The sequence below is a fragment of the Triticum dicoccoides genome, chromosome 6B (genome assembly GCF_002162155.2).
Source record: "Triticum dicoccoides isolate Atlit2015 ecotype Zavitan chromosome 6B, WEW_v2.0, whole genome shotgun sequence".
Taxonomy (NCBI): domain Eukaryota; kingdom Viridiplantae; phylum Streptophyta; class Magnoliopsida; order Poales; family Poaceae; genus Triticum; species Triticum dicoccoides.
Genome location: NC_041391.1, coordinates 642,518,969 through 642,529,271, shown reverse-complemented (window position 1 = coordinate 642,529,271; position 10,303 = coordinate 642,518,969).

Here is a 10,303-nt window from a genome sequence, read left to right as displayed (position 1 = left end):
CTCCTTTAAACCAGCGGACGAAATAGTAAAATTCCAGGTCCATCCAACGGACCCGACAAAGACGGCCTCCATCGGGACACAGTTGAACCCTGATGTAGACGCCGCACAGCGAGAATTCCTTCGGGAAAATTGGGACATTTTCTCTTGGCACCCTTCAGGTATGCCGGGAATCCCACGCAGATTGGCAGAGCATAGCCTAAATATCCTAAAAGGGTTCAAGCCTGTCAAACAGGCTCTTCAACGATTTTCCGAACCCAAAAGACAGGCAATGGGAGAAGAACTAGCCAAGCTATTGGAAGCCGGATTCATCAGAGACATCAAACATCCAGATTGGCTAGCAAACCTGGTAATGGTACCAAAGAAGGACAAATCCTGGCGCCTATGCGTCGATTTTAAAGACCTCAACCAGGCCTGCCCAAAGGATCCCTTCCCCCTCCCCCGCATCAACCAAATAATCGATGCTACCGCAGGGCACAATTCATTGTGCTTCCTGGACGCATACTCCGGCTACCATCAAATCAAGATGGCGGAAGCGGACCAAGCCGCAACGGCATTCATTACTCCATATGGACCATTCTGCTTCAACACGATGCCCTTCAGACTTAAAAATGCCGGCACAACATATCAGCGCATGATTCAGACATGTCTGGCTACCCAGATCGGTAAAACAGTAGAGGCATATGTAGACGACGTAGTCGTCAAAACCAAACACATCAAAACTCTAGTAGACGATTTGAGGGTCACATTCGACAACCTCCGAGCATATGACATCAAGCTGAATCCGGAAAAATGCATTTTTGGCGTACCAGCCGGAAAGCTCTTGGGCTTCATTGTATCCGGTAGAGGAAGTGAAGCAAACCCGGCCAAGATCCGAGCTCTATCACAACTGGATATTCCAAAAGACCTCAAACAGATCCAAAAATTAACTGGATGTGTGATGGCTCTTAGCCGCTTTATCTCCCATTTGGGAGAAAAGGCGTTGCCCCTCTATCGCCTCCTAAGACGCACCGAACACTTCGAGTGGACGGATGCTGCCACTGCCGGACTCGAAGAAATAAAAGCCATATTGGCAACAAATCCGGTCCTGGCTGCGCCTAACCTGGGCGAACCAATGTTGTTATACATCGCTGCAACACATCAAGTTGTAAGCGCGGTACTCGTCGTAGAATGAGAGACAGAAGGGCATAAATTCCCTCTTCAAAAACCAGTGTACTACGTATCCATCGTTTTAACTCCTTGCAAGTCCCGTTGCCCGCACTATCAAAAGATAGCGTATGCGGTGTTCATGGCATCCCGGAAGCTCCAACACTACTTTCAAGAGTGTTCGATAACAGTGGCCTCCGAAGTACCCCTAAATGACATTATAAACAACCGCGACGCGACGGGCAGGATTGCAAAATGGGCCATTGAGCTCTTACCATTCGATATAACTTACAAACCCCGGCGAGCTATAAAGTCGCAAGTTTTGGCTGACTTTGTCGCTGAGTGGACTGAAGCCGAACTCCCTAAAGAGTACGGCACATACTCCAATTGGATTATGCACTTCGACGGCTCCAAAATGTTGGCCGGATTGGGGGCTGGCATCGTATTGACGTCCCCAACCGGGGACACAATCCAATACGTACTTCAGATAATGTACACGGACTCCAACAACGCAGCCGAATACGAAGCCCTCTTACATGGCCTCCGGATGGCAATCTCCATGGGCATTCAACGCCTAGAGGTGCGCGGGGAATCAAACCTCACAATATCCCAAGTAAATGGAGACTTTGACGCCAAGGATCCGAAAATGGCAGCCTATCATAACACTGTCCTTAAAATGTCAGCTCGGTTCGAAGGACTTGAATTCCACCACGTAGCCAGGGATAATAACCAAGCGGCCGACGTATTGGCACGCATCGGTGCAAAACGTGACGCAGTCCCTCCAAACATCTTCCTGGAGCGGCTGTTTAAGCCATCCGTACTATGGGAAGAGGAGTCCGGAAATAACAAACCGGAATCAGCCGCAGCAACCGACACAGAGCAATCTGACATAATTGGCGACTCAGCCGATGAAATAACACCTTCAGCCCACGACATAATGGCAGTAATCGCCCCGTGGACAGAGCCATTCCTAGCCTACTTCCTTAGGCAGGAACTTCCCGAAGACCAAAATGAGGCCCGCTGCATAGTTCGGCGATCTAAAGCCTACAAGGTCCATGAGGGAGAACTCTATAAGAAAAGCACAACCGGAGTCCTTCAAAGGTGTATCTCCGAAGAGGAAGGGCGAGACCTTCTGGCTGAAATTCACGCTGGACTAGGCGGACACCACGCTGCAGCCCGGGCCCTTGTAGGAAAGGCATTTCGTACAGGATTTTATTGGCCGACGGCCCGGGCAGATGCTCAGGACTTAGTCCAAAGATGCGTCGGTTGTCAGCTCTTTGCTAATCAGAGCCATATGCCACCCACCGCCCTCAAAACTATACCCATTACCTGGCCGTTCGCGGTCTGGGGGCTTGACATGGTTGGACCACTTAAAGGGGGAACCCACAAGCAAAGGTACCTATTGGTCATGGTGGATAAATTCACCAAATGGATAGAGGCCAAGCCAGTTAAAACGGCAGAGTCCGGACCAGTGATAGACTTCATATCCGGGGTAGTACACCGTTATGGTGTTCCCCACAGCATCATCACCGATAATGGCACGAACTTCACGGCCGACGAGGTTAAATCATGGTGCAAAAATATGGGCATTAAGCTCGATTACGCTTCAGTCTATCATCCTCAAACCAACGGTCAAGTGGAACGAGCGAATGGTCTAATAATGAGCGGCATCAAACCCAGACTAGTGCGGTCCCTTACGAAATCTGACACGCACTGGGTAGAGGAGCTCGACTCCATACTCTGGGGGCTGCGGACAATGCCCAACTGTACTACCGGATTCACACCATTTTTTATGGTATACGGCGCAGAAGCAGTTCTGCCCTGCGACATCATTCATGACTCACCTCGAGTGCACATGTACGAAGAAAGAGAAGCCGAGCTGGATCGGCAGGACAGCTTGGATGCATTGGAGGAAGAATGCGATGTCGCCAAGGCTCGTTCCGCATTCTATCAGCAGCAGGCTCGAAGATATCAAAGCAGAGAAGTACGGGCCAAGACTTACAACGTTGGCGAACTAGTTCTACGCCTGTCGGACAAGAAAAAGGACAAGCTCAAGCCCAAATGGGAAGGCCCCTTCATCATCGATCAAGTCTTGACCGGCGGAGCGTACCGTCTACGAAATGCGTCGGACAACCGACTCGAGCCGAACCCATGGAACGCAGCCCGCCTCTGAAGATTCTATGCCTAGCGCCGGACTAAGAGTTCGTCTTTTGTTTATCTTTTTTCTCTCACCCTTATTCATCAAAGCCTTAAAAGGCTTACTTGCGCATCGTTCACACGCAATTGATGTGCTATCCGCACTCATTATACCTGGGGGCTTCCTTACCAGAAGCTTAATTATAAGGGCTTCATGCCCAGCACGCGTGTCAAACTTCCACGTGTACCTTTTATTCACCAATATATGCATCGATATGACTTCAGTTTTGGCCAAGCTGGGTTGCCTGGCTCCTGTGCTTACCCCTACGTTCCCGATTGTTCGGCTAGGAGGTAAAGGGAGCACCTCTGCGATTGTTACTGCCGGGTCAGCCGGATGTGTACCTCAGACTGGGTGAAGCCGAAAGCTAGTGTTCTTAAGGGAATATTCGGTCGGTGATTTGAAAGATGATTTTTTACCAATTTATTTATCTGCCCCCAGATGTTATCCTGCTCTTTTCGCAGTCCAGACATGCACTTTAGGGCATGCCTCCCCAGAGGAAAGGAACCCTTAACAGAACTATTCTCCCTGGAAGATGTTTCTTACTAACCATGTAATATAACATAACTAGTTGGGCACTTGTCTGATAAAGCACTAATGACCCCTACGCCTGGTCTCCATGCATGCCCCGGTTGTTTCTTAACCGAGAAGGTATTCGGACACACTCCAGACTCTAGGGTCCCGAGGTTGAAGCAAAAAGGTCGGCAAAGACAAACGATCTACAATCCGGCTAGAAGGCATTTTACATGTCATTTTAAAATACATTGTCAAATCGACTGACTGTATTCCTCCTCAATCCCGTCTAACATGTTGTCTAATTTACAGTCCCGTTGGGAAAATTTAGCGGCCAACTCTACTTGGCCGTATACTAAACTCACAGGGATCTCCTTCCCATCGGGCCCCACAGGTCCGACCTCGGCCATGTGGTTGGGATCCGCCTTCTTGTACCGCGTCTTCACCATGGCCCAGGCCTCCCTGGCACCTTGGCGGCAGGCTGAAATCTTCCATAAACGGAAGCGCTACCGCACTCCCTGAAGCTTCTCCGCAAGCTCCCCAAGGCCTTCGGGTAGGGGAGGGCTGGCCATAAAGCCTGGACGACGCCGCTCATTGCCTGCCGAACTCGTTCGAGCAGTCGCAACAGCTCGGGAAGTTGATCACCCGTTGATACGGGCATCTCCTCCGCAGGACGACCTGTGAGTATACCTAAAGACATATTTTGTCAATTGACTTCCTCGCCGAACTCTTCTTTTCAAAGGAGTTCGCTCAAGCACTTACTATAGATGCCGCGACGAAGCCGCTGACTCTCCTTAACGGAGCCAGACAGCTCGGCCCGAACATCTTTCAGCTCTTCTCCAAGCTGGGCGTGGGCATCCTGGAGCTTGTTCCTTTCTTGCTGCACCTTATGCAGCACCCTCTCGCCGGCCTTCAGCTGGCGCAGTAGTTCTTGCCTGTCCGGATCTTGTCCGGCAGCACCTGCAACGTCATTATTAGACTTGCGCGCAGGCCGCACACCACTTATATTTTTAAATAATGTGTTACCAGGAGGGGTCCCTATGTTTCCTCCTGCGGCAGCGAGTGCGGCCTCAAGTTGGGCCTTACACTCTTGCAGCTCCTGAGACAGTTGGGTATTCTTCTTTGTAAGATCCTACAGTTCAAATGATCCTTAAATCAGTTAATATAGCTACTTTAAGTCTCGGGGGCTACTGGCATATACTACTATTAAAATCTCTTACCCGTATGTCTTTTACATACTACTCCGTGGCTCTGGTCAAACCATCTTGAGCGGCACGGAGGTGCGCGTCCCCTGCGTTAAAGGCATTCAACGCCTCAGGGGAGAAGCACGCGTCACGAAAAACTATCCGGCGGCGCCTGTGGTTCATGGAGCTCTCCACCTCAGACTTGGTGGCGGACAGTCTATCGGCATCCTCCGTTGGAGGAGTATCCGGCTCGCGCCTTGCGCTCGCCTCCCCCTCCAGACCAGGCGCTGGAGCTTGGCTGGTAGAGGCTGGGTTGGCAACCTCTACGCCCGCAGTCCGGCGGGCGCTTTTTCTCCTACAAAAGTTATAAGCACTCAAACGCTTCCTAGGAACGTTGCTCTAAATAACGAACCATGAGCTATACCTTTGCGGCGACGTTTCAATCCGCGTCGCGCTCCTCTTCCGTCTGCTGGGCCAGACTGACCCTTGTTGGTCAGCCGCCGCGGGTTCGGCTTCCCGCCTTGAAGGCACCGCCTGCAAGACACCGTTGTGTACGGTGGTCAGAAATGCGCGAGGATGGAGTAATGGTGTTAGGAATTCGGTCATAAGTACCTGGGAAGCCGGTGACAAGCCGGGGTAGTCGGCCGTAATGGCGACTAGAGCGTTGTCCATGCTGAGTTGGTGGAACACCCCGTCAATTAGCTCCACCTTTATATCCGGATCCTCTTCGGAGGTCGGATCAAGGGATCTTCCCGGATCCTCGGGTTGTGGAGCCGGACTGTGAATGTCCTCCACATCCCGGCGCAGTTCCTGCGTCAAAATCACAGAGTAAGGCACTCGGCTTTGAAAGCACGGGTCGGATGCATAAACGTCCGCTTACCCAGCTCCGAGGGTTATTCATGGAGAACCCATTCAATGGGTTCGTGCGGAGGAAGTCCTCCTTCTCCCCCTTGTACAGGCCGGATAGAATCTTCACCAGATCCTCGGCCGATCCCGGCCACTTACGGCCGTGACGGGTGGCATCGTCCTCCCCGTTGAAATCCCACATGGGGTGGCCCCTGTATTGCAGCGGCTGCACCCCCCGCATAATGCACGTGGCCATGACTCCGATCATGGTCAATCTGTAATGGGCCGGCAACCTTATCCGGCCCATCAAATGATGGACGCTCTTGTCTTCCTCCAGCTGAGGGCTCCGCGGGCGCCAACTTAGGCGTTTCTTCAGTGGAGCATTGCTAAACTCAGGGAGGCCGATCCGAACTGGGTCCGGCAGTGGAGCGTCTTCTATATAAAATCATTCCGAAGGCCAGTCTTCGGACACCTTCTTAGGGGTTCCGGATAGATATCCGGTCCCGGCGATGCGCCATATTTCGGCACCGCCCACTTGATATATTGACCCCTCGTGAGAGCGGGGTATGAGGCAGAATAGCCTCTTCCACAGTGCGAAATGGGGCTCAATGCCCAGGAATAGCTCGCAAAGAGCTACGAAACCCGCGATATGCAGAATAGAGGCGGGCGTTAGGTGATGGAGCTGGAGTCCGTAGAACTCCAGGAGCCCGCGGAGGAACGGATGTACAGGAAATCCGAGCCCCCTTATTAGATAAGGGATGAAGCATACCCGCTCCCCTTTAGAGGGACTAGGGGTGGCTCCGCTTGCTTCCCACCTTTGTAGGTGGCCAGCCCAGCTCGAACCGGAACCATAAAGGCCGGAGGAAGATATCCCTCCGCTTGGAGCGTCACCAACTCGCTGTGCGGAACAGAACATCTCCTCCAATCTCCTGGCGGAGGACTGGGAGCGCGAGAAAAGGAGCCGCGTCGACGGTCCATGATGGAATGGATTTTTGGTCAGAAGCGCTCCAATGAGTACTCGCGGGAGGAAGATGGTGTGATTTGGATCTGGATTCCTGCCTCTCTTATAGGCAGGTTATTTGCGCAGCTAGGGGGTAAAACATAAAAGATACCCTGGCTTTTCGCATTCGTGCGACGCGTGGAAGAAGGCCATTATTGGGCGTGGAAGCCAAGAAGTGCGACATTGATAAGGAAGCCGGACACTGTTCGGCAGGTACATTGAACTTAAAGGAGAACCCGCCTTGCAACGCCGAAGACTACAAACGTGCTGGACTTATCGTCATTGAAGCCTGGTTCGGGGGCTACTGAGGGAGTCCTGGACTAGGGGGTGTCCGGACAGCCGGACTATCATCATCGGCCGGACTCCAAGACTATGAAGATACAAGATTGAAGACTTCGTCCCGTGTCCGGATGGGACTTTCCTTGGCGTGGAAGGCAAGCTTGGCGATATGGATATGTAGATCTCCTACCATTGTAACCGACTCTATGTAACCCTAGCCCTCTCCGGTGTCTATATAAACCGGATGGCTTTAGTCCGTAGGACACAACAACCATTACAACAATCATACCATAGGCTAGCTTCTAGGGTTTAGCCTCCTTGATCTCGTGGTAGATCTACTCTTGTAACCCACATCATCAATATTAATCAAGCAGGACGTAGGGTTTTACCTCCATCAAGAGGGCCCGAACCTGCGTAGAAACATTGTGTCCCTTGTCTCCTGTTACCATCCGCCTGGACGCACAGTTCGGGACCCCCTACCCGAGATCCGCCGGTTTTGACACCGACAGGAGGTATACCCAACTGTTTTTGGGTGTCCTATGAAGATGCATTTATCCGCTTTGGGTTCGAGCTTATCAGCCTGAAACTTTTTCACATAAGCGTCGCAGCCCCAAACCTTTTAAGAAATGACAGCTTAGGTTTCTCTAAACCATAGTTCATATGGTGTCATCTTAATGGAATTGTGTGGTGCCCTATTAAAGTGAATGTGGTTGTCTCTAATGCCTAACCCATAAACGATAGTGTTAATTCGATAAGAGACATCATGGTATGCACCATATCCAATAGGGTGCAGTTATGATGTTCGGACACACCATCACACTATGGTGTTCCAGGCGGTATTAGTTGTGAAACAATTTCCACAATGTCTTAATTGTGTGCCAAACTCGTAACTCAGATATTCATCTCTATGATCATATCATAGACATTTTATCCTTTTGTCACGACGATCTTCAACTTCACTCTGAAATTACTTGAACCTTTCAATAATTCAGACTTTTGTTTCATCAAGTAAATACACTTGGCATCTACTCAAATCATCTGCGAAGTAAGAACATAATGATATCCACTGCGTGCCTCAGCACTCATTGGACTGCACACATCAAAATGTATTATTTCCAACAAGTTGCTTTCTTGTTCCATTTCACTGAAAACGAGGCCTTTCAGTCATCTTGTCCATGTGGTATGATTCGCATGTCTCAAGTGATTCAAAATCAGGTGAGTCCAAACGATCCATCTGCATGGAGTTTCTTCATGCGTATATACCAACACTAGTAGAAAAAGGGTCAAATGTGAAGCACGATAGTGCCGGTTTGAATTTCAGCCGGCACTAATGTGTACATTAGTGCCGGTTCGTGGCGGCGATCAATAGCACCGGTTCGTGGCGAACTTTTAGTACCGGTTCATGCCACGAACCGGTAGTAAAGAGGCTGTGTCAGCCTGCGGTCAGGCTATGGCCCCACCATCACAATTTAGTGCTGGTTCGTACCACGAACCGGTACTAATGAGGTTATGGCAAGCTGTTTTTAGTCCCACCTCGCTCCCCTAACAAGCCTTTTACCACCTTAAATATGTTATTTCTCAAACTATCACAAGCACTTGGTCTTCATTGAACTCTATGTGTAGAATTTGTGGCCGCAATATGAGTCTTCATCGGTTTATAAATCGTTGATGACTCATATTAACAATTCAGATTGTACACACAAAGATCATTGATGATCAAAGTATTTTTGATGTTATAAGATCATATTGACAATTTAGACTGTAAAGAAATATAAGATCATGATCTAAATGCTCTTATATTTTTTGCTTTCAGTATGCACCAACTGCTAGGCGAGAGGAGATGTTTAGTACCGGTTCGTGGCGAACCTTTAGCGCCGGTTCGTGCCACGAACTGGTACTAATGAGGTTGTGTCAGGTAAGGCTGGGCCCCACGAGCACCTTTAGTACCGGTTCATGGATGAACCAGTACTACAGTTTCTTAGTAAGCTGTTTTTTAGTCCCACCTCGCGAAGAGAGAGGGACTAGGAGCGGTTTATAAGCCCTGAGTGCAGAGACGATGAAGAAGAGGCTCAATGCTCACGTTGCTTAGCTTCAAGCCTTCAGGAATATGGTAGACTGCACGGAGCTATGCGCAGTGCAGTTTACACTATTCCGAAAGGCTTGAAGTAAATTAACGAGCATTGCACCTCTTTTTTATTTTTAATAACTTATTACAACTCCGGACTTCTTTTGTTATGGCAAAAACTAATTGCACGTCGGCATTTCTTTTTTTTAAACTTTGGTTATAACTCGAGACTTTGACCATCAAGTTTTGCAGAAAAGAAAAAATAGCAGAAAAAAAACTATAGCTGAAAAGAAAAAAACTATATAAAATGACCGTGAAATTGAAAATCACTACAAAATGATTCTGAAAATGTTGAATTTTGGCAAACTAGATGAAAAACTACTCAGAAATAAATAGAAGAAAATAAATATAACAGAAAAGAAAAAACTATACAAAAAACTACGCAGAAATAAATAGAAGAAAATAAAGAGAAAAGAAAAAAACTATAATAAAAAATTGGGGCGCTGCCCTATGGGCCTGCTAGGCCACAGGCGTGCAATTACAGGCCTTAAAGGCCCAACAGACTCACAAGGCAGCGCGCAGAATTTAGGCCCACAAGCCTGCTATATAGAGGAGTTCAAAGAGGTAGCTGCGGCTGGGTTTATAAACTAGTGTGGCTGCCCTTCGCCCGGCGAGGTGGGACTAAACTTTGGGGTGGCAGCGCGAGGCCTTTAGTACCGGTTGGTGGCTCCAACCGGTACTAAAGATCACCCTTTAGTACCGGTTGGAGCCACCAACCGGTACTAAAGGCCTGCTCTTCCCGCCTCTTGGCCTGGCCAAAACAGGCCTTTAGTACCGGTTGGTGGCTCCAACCGCTACTAAAGGCCCATCCTATATATATAGCACTTACGAAAATTTCAGTTACATCTCCCCACTTCGTCTCCAACCTCTCGCGACATCGCCGCGCGCCGCTCGATCCCGTCGTCGCCGCCCGTCGCCCGTCGTCCGTCGTCGCCGTTGCTGTCCCCGCTGCCGCCCGTCGTCGTCGTCGTCTCGCGCCGCTGCCCCGAACGCCGCCGCCATCCGTCGTCGTCGCCGTG